We start from the raw sequence: 7,866 nt of genomic DNA, 5'->3' as shown, positions 1-7,866 counted from the left end.
TCAACGACATCATCATCAGATAACAGTCAGTGCACAAAAAACACAGACACAGACAAGACAATAGAGGGGATAAAACGGGGGGAAAAGAGGCTTAACAGCAGGAGCAGCCCGGGTCGCAACAGTGCTTGCGCCTCCATGTGCAAAAATGCAGAGTCTTTATTCTGTTTGTTTAAAGCTGTGAGGCTTATCTAAACCAGTGCTTCTGAAAGTGGGGCTGGGGACCCCCGGTGGTCCTTGAGAGGGTTCGAGGGGGTCCCCAGGAAAAAAAGGGAGAAAAAAGTTGATATAGCATCACAATTGGTTTATATACTGTGGCTATTAACGTATTCGGTGCCAGAATGTTATAATAATATTACGTTCGGTGCCAGAAATCTCACCGCTGCGCTGTTTAAAACTCTAGACTCCACGACGAGCAATCCATGAAAATGCATGTGTGCACCGTGCACGATGGTCCTGGCTAACGCCTGGAACGATAACATCTCTCACGCGAATCACAATGGCGGAGTAATCGTGCATCGAAAATGAAAAGTTTCGGAGCTACAATGTTTCTTTGCAAGGAGATAGAACGGAAGCAAATGGGGAGCCATGTTTTTTGGAACGGTGATCCATCTGTCCCTTCCTTCTCAGAATCACCGTGGTTGTTTCCAGAGCTGCGCTAGCCCCTCCCGTGTGGAAAAAAACGAAAACAAACAAAAAGATTGATTTCACGTACTGTAGAGTTACGGTTTTGGCACTCATCGTCACTTTTTGCAAAACCGTGGATTTACGGTTTTGGTGCCCAAGGTGTTAAAAAAAGAAAGAAATAAAGAATTAAAGGAAAGAAGAAAAATATATTTAAAAACTGTGAAAAAAATATAATTATGAAAAGATTGTAAAAGACTGACAACACAAACCTTATCTTATCCCTGGTATAAAAAAATCCTTAAATCCAAAGCCTTATCATTTTGGAAGTCCTTGATCTGTAAATGTTTGAGAAGCTCTGATCTACAGTAAGATCACTGGTGAACAAGGTTATGTCCTTGATGGCTCATATGTTTCCACGTCAGTGTGATTGTTACATCCACTTGTTGTTTATGCTTTACATGGCAAACCACTTAATAAACCCTATATGTACTTCATTGTACATCAAATAGCAGAAATAGCCAATATACAAGCTCACGATGTGTCACGCTGCAACACATTATGAGCTTGTAGATCAGATATTTCCATTTCATAGTCACCTATTAGTTGGCAGAATGTTCGCCTACAGTATTCTGACATGGCCAGAATGACCTCCTCCACCACTACGCCCCCTCCTATTCCCTCATGTAGTGATGACAGCCTCCTGGTGGTCCCCATGTCCTGGTGGTCCCCATGTCCCGGTGGTCCCCATGCAGGACAAAGTGCTGAACCTAGGGTGACAGGGCCTTCTCAGTAGCAGCCCCCTCCCTCTGGAACTCACTCAAAGCTGCCCCCACCCTTTCCCCATTTAAAACTGCACTAAAAAAAAAAACAATATTTTCTTTTACCTTATATTTTAACTTTGTAACTTTTCTTTTTGTTTTTTACTTGCCTTAACCCATGAAGACCTGAGGCCGATTCTAAAAATGTCTTCTAAATCTTTCCCGGTTTTAATGGGTTAATAAAGTAGTTTTTTTGTGTTATTTTGTAACCCTGCGTTTAGTACCTTGACAGGACACTATATGACTTTCATTATTAGTATAGAATAGAATAGGGACACTATAGGGTTTAAACATGGTGAAAGTGTAAAGGATACTAATGCATGCTCTTTGTGTGTGTCTCCAGACCACGGGGGTTCCCCTCCGTACCCTCAAGAGAACTCAGCTCAATATCATCCTGAAAAAAGTGCCTGGTTTCCCGTAAGTTCAACTCTGACCCACATAACCGTTGTTGCATCATGCCCTTCCCATTGCAGCCTCGCGTTGAACCTCACAATCCTCACTGACCTCTCTCTGCCTCTGTCCCAACAGGAAAACAAAGTTCATCAACGAGACCGTTTTCCCCATCATGTTCATCAGTGAGGTAAGCAAAGTGGTGTAAAGTAACTAAGTACCTTTACTCAAGTACTGTACTTTTTGAGGTATTTTTTAATTTAGTAGAGTATGTCCAATTTTCAATACTTTTACTTCAACTCCACTACATCTCAGAGGCAAATATTATACAATTATTTGAAAACTTAAGTTACCAGTTACTTTGTAGAGTATTATTATTACAAAACATACATTGCCCACTTATACCCACCTAGATTGGCTATTTGAAAATAGCCAATCTACAAGCTCACAACGCGTCGACACGTTGTGTGGCTGTAGATCTGCTATTTTCAAATGATTTTATACATTTTGAAAACATGAAATGGAATATTTCTTCATAATGAGTACTTTTACTCTCGGTACTTTAAGTACATATTGATGCCAATACTTTTGCAGTTTTACTCAAGAAAATTCTGAATGCCGGACTTGTAACAGAGTATTTCTGCATAGCAGCATTGATACTTTTACTTAAGTAAAAAAAATGTAGTACTTTTTCCACCACTGAGTAGGCAGATATTCTCTGAAACAGACTACAGTAGGACTGCATCGATGTATCACCCACCGGTACAGACCTGTAACTTATCTGTTGCCATGGTAACATGTAGCATTAGGGATGGGACAACATCTATACATTAGGCAGATTTTTGAGAATATCTGCCTATAATGACATGCCCAATATAAGGATGCCAGGGTTAATGTGGTTAATGCTTTGTCATGTGACAAAAATGAGATATTTTCAACTGAAAATGAGTGTAAATGCTTTTTAACTTCTTTGATTAAATATGAAGCTTAAAGAATCACCAATGCTCAGTATAAGATATTATGGATAATTCAGAAACCTTCCTTCCAGTGACATCATCGGTAGGCAGGTTTGGTCATTTAAATTATTGATTGATTGATTGATTGATTGATTGATTTGGATGTCATGTTAAAAAAGTTAAGTACATGAAATTCATCCTTTTCACTGAGATAACACGTCAAGGATAACAAATACAATCATAACAACTAAGAACTGTCAGACATTGATACAAATGACACTCTAAAAAAGTCCAAACTTCAACAATTTAATGTATTTTTTAAATTATTATTAACGCAAGAACGGATTCTACTTCAGCATGCTAGAAGACAAATGCTGTAATTTCTATTAGCTTGGAATCCCCATTGATGAAGTCACTGGTAGGCAGGTTTCTGAACCGTCCACAGCCCACCAATGAGACACAGAGTGAGTAGACAGTAATGGTGCTTATCTTATAATGAGCATTAGAGGTTGCAAATGGGTGAAATGCTCCTTTAAGGTAGATCCACATCCATGCCTCCTCTCTCTCCCTAGATGTCAACCATCGATGATGAGTCGGCGTTACATATGAGGTCGCAGCTGACACTGTTCAGAAAGTGTTTTATGAGTGAAGGAGGATATTTGGATATCGTGTCCAGAGCGCTCACACAAATCATTTATTGACGCCCGCAATGATTGAATCTATAGCCCGCTTTGCTGTACTCCTTTTTAATTTGTTTTCCACCGTTGCTTCATTGATTGTAACTTTTAATTACATTTCGATAAATGTTTATTTGTGCCCTCACACTTTTTATTTCTACCTTGTGTTTATGAGGCACTATTTAACCCTTTCTCAAAGAGCACTGAGTTTATTACAATTCATGACACATCTATTCCTTTCTATCTCTGATCTTTTACATCATATGACATCCAACGCTGCACGTGCGTGCCAGCACACACGCACGCACACACACGCACATACAGTAGGTGGCCAGTGACTTGGACATAGAGTCCTATCCACGCATCCACCATTTAACTTCCACAATCCACATGATCCAAACCATTGGTGTTGTGTGCTGCATCTCACACACACACACACACACACACACACACACACACACACACACACACACACACACACACACACACACACACACACACACACACACACACACACACACACACACACACACACACACACAAACAGCACAATGGTTTAGATCCAATTGGGAAATCTGTGTGTCTTCAGTTTGAGCGATAGTGGTGAATGAACAGGCTCGTCTTGTCGCGACTCATGACAGAGATAGATGTGTTGTGTTCATATTGTACTTGTATGCACTACTGATATTAGTTAAAGCATCCAGCCGATAGAGGGCGGTAGAGGGTGAGAAATGAGGAGAAGGAGGAAGTGAGATGCTGCTCTGTTGTATACATGGGAGAGAGAAGTAAAGAGACGGTCCCCTGAATACTTTGTCTTTGTGATTCATCTTTGCACTAACATAACAATTGGCGACGAGGATAAAGAACTGAAAGATGGCTCTGCTTGGATTACAACCGCCTTCCGCGTTCCTGGAATGCCCGGGCGAGCCGAAAGTAGCGTTTGACGCGTGGAAAAAGTTGTTTGATAACTACCTGCTTGCGGCCGGGGGGTCTAACTTTTCCGTGGAGAGGAAAAAAGCCCTCCTAATTCACTGTTTGGGAACAGAGGGACAGAGACTATACAATACCCTGCCGCTTACTGCTGATACGTACGACGGATCGGTGCTGGCTTTACGGACCTTCTTCATACCAAAAGTCAACGTTGTTGCTGAGAGGTACCGTTTTCGGCAGCGTGCTCAGGCTGTGGGTGAGTCAATAGATCACTATTTGGCAGCGCTGCGGGAGCTCGCCAAGACGTGCAACTTTGGCAACATGGAAAATGAGATGCTACGTGATCAAATAGTTGAGAAAACAGGCATGCCTCGCATCCGTGAAAAGCTGTTATCGGAACACGAATTAACCCTTGATAAGACTCTAGTTTTGGTCAGAACAATGGAAACAGCTATGGCTGATGCAAAAACATTTATGGAAGCAGAAACGAAGCATGTTAATGCAGTGTACAAACAAGGAAATAGGATGCCTGGAAATCAAACTCCCAGTCCCAGGAGACAAAGGGAGGACAGACGTGGAAGTGGGAACAGCCAGTGTTACAGATGTGGGTCGTCAAGTCACATGGCTAATGACCAGTCTTGCCCAGCAAAGAATTCTAAATGCAACATGTGTAGTAAAATAGGTCATTTTGCTCGTGTCTGCAGATCTTCTACATCAGTGAATGAAGTGGAACTGCCAGAGGTACATGTACTATGTGTCAACAACAGAAAGGCTGTTAAAGGGAAACTAATTGGGAATTTCACTCTTGCTACACCAAGGTCCCAAATTCATAACAGTGACATGCTAGTTGACACTGGATCTGGTGCTTCAATAATTCCTAAACAGATCTACATGGAGCACTTCAAGAAGAGCAAACTCAGCCCACCTACAGTACAGCTGCAGACATACTCAAAACATAAACTACCAGTACTGGGACGCCTTGAAGCTACAGTCACTTACCAAAATAGGAGTGCTACTGGGTTTTTCAATGTTGTCGAGTCCGGCACCCCTCTGATTGGGTTGGACTTGTGTGAAGCCCTTGACATTGAGATAAAGGGAGGACGTTTGGTGGACCTCACACCTGAACCTATAATGGACTGTGCTGTGATCTCTCCACCAGAACCTCTACTCTTGCCCATTGATCACAAGGTGGAAAAAGAAATCGGACATGCTAAGAACTTTGTGCATAAAGTGCAAATCCGCTCAGAGGTGAAACCTGTACAGCAAAAGCTTCGCCGTCTGCCGCTTTCAGTACGCGAGGCTGTCACCAAAGAACTGAATGAACTGGAAGAACAAGGAATCATTGAGAAAATTGATTCATCTGAGTGGGTGTCCCCCATTGTTGTTACCAGTAGAAAAAATGGAAAAATCTGCATGTGCGTGGATATGAGAGAACCTAACAAAGCAGTGGTGCCTGACAGCCACCCCTTACCACTGATTGAAGACTTGCTGTCAGAGCTGCGTGGTTCTGTAATATATTCTACTTTGGACCTGAAAAGTGCCTACCATCAGCTGGAACTGCACAAGGAGAGCAGAGGGCTTACTGCTTTCATTACACATGAGGGTCTATTCCAGTACTGCAGAGTGCCCTATGGGCTAAGTTCCGCCCCTGCTGCATTTCAAAAAATGATGAAAAAAATTCTCAGTGGATTGCAAGGCGTACAATGCTACTTAGATGACGTCATTGTCTATGGATCTTCACAGGCCGCTCATGACACTAACCTGCAGGCTGTCCTACACCGCATTCAGGATGCGGGTTTGAAACTAAATACAGAAAAATGCCTTTTCCGGCAGACTACACTGGACTTCCTCGGGTTCAGGCTGTCACCTGATGGCTTGGAGCCTAAGGATTCTCATGTCACAGCAATACTAGATGCCCCTGCACCTGCTGATGCAGCTTCCCTGCGTTCATTCCTGGGTCTAAGTGCGTGGTATAGCAAGTTTATGCCCAACTATGCCAGCGTGGTGGAACCTATGAGGTCCCTGCTGCGAAAGAACACTGAATTCACCTGGACTGATGCAGCTCAAGGGAGCTTTGAACAAGTTAAGGGCATGATTGCTAACGGACCTGCACTGACGCTGTTTGACCCAAACAAACACACAGTGGTCTCAACCGATGCTTCTGATTACGGGCTTGGAGCCGTCCTGACTCAAGTAAACAATGCTGGAGAGGAAGAAACAGTTGCTTTTGCCTCTCGCAGCCTATCTGATGCTGAAAAGAAATACTCAATTGTAGAAAAGGAGGCCCTGGCATGTGTGTGGGCTGCTGAGAAGTGGCGTGTGTGGCTCTGGGGAAGGAGGTTCCTGCTACGCACGGATCACCAAGCACTGACTACACTCCTGACCACAAAAGGGAATAACCGGGCTGGTCTTCGCATAGCCAGGTGGTCTGCTCGTCTCATGGAGTTCGATTATGATGTTCAGTACAGGCCTGGATCACAGAATAATATTGCTGACTGCTTATCCAGGCTACCACTGCCTGGAACCGGCGTGGACTACACAGAGACAGTGGAGTCAGTTGCAGCAATAATGACAGATACCGATGCGATTTCTATGGAAGATTTCAAAGCTGCATGCCACTCCTGCCCTGTTCTTGCCAAACTCTGCGCACAAATTCCCAAACCATGGCCGAGGAGTAGGACTGCTGTTGACCCTGACTTACAGCCATATTTCATGATACGTAATGAACTGTCAATAGTGGATGACTGTATTGTCAGGGGTACTTACCGCCTTGTTGTACCAGAATCTCTGCAGAAACAACTGATTAACATTGCCCACGAGACCCACCAGGGAATTGTCCGCACTAAACAGCGTCTGAGAGAACTGTACTGGTGGCCTAAGATGGACGGGCAGGTGGATGCTCTCATCAAGGCATGCACTACATGTAGACAAAATGATAAGTCAGCTGTGACCCACAATGCTCCACTACATCCTGTCCCATTACCTACTGCTGCCTGGGAGAAGGTTGGCATTGACATTGTTGGCCCCTTTGAAAATGCACCTAGAGAATGCAGGTTTGCAATTACGCTAGTGGATTACTACAGCAAATGGCCAGAAGTAGCTTTTGTCACACACGTTGATACTGCAACAATCATTCAGTTCCTTACAGCAATCTTTTCACGGGAAGGAAACGTAAGAGAAATTGTGAGCGACAATGGTCCACAATTTACCTCTGCTGAGTTCAAGGACTTTCTAAAACAAAGTGAAATCGTGCACCTGAGAGCATCCGTGTACTATCCCCGTGCTAATGGAGAAGTTGAACGGTTCAACAGGGTTTTGAAAGACTGTCTGCAGACTGCTTCAATACAAGGCATACCCTGGAAACCATTCATACGATCCTTTCTTATGGATTACAGAGCAACCACTCATGCAACCACTGGAGTCAGCCCATCATATCTACTCCATGGAAGGCAAATGAGAACAAAACTCCAG

The sequence above is a fragment of the Gymnoscopelus microlampas genome (genome assembly GCF_963454915.1).
Source record: "Gymnoscopelus microlampas genome assembly, chromosome: 12".
In the NCBI taxonomy this organism is placed as follows: Eukaryota; Metazoa; Chordata; class Actinopteri; order Myctophiformes; family Myctophidae; genus Gymnoscopelus; species Gymnoscopelus microlampas.
Note: the sequence above shows the minus strand (reverse complement) of the source record.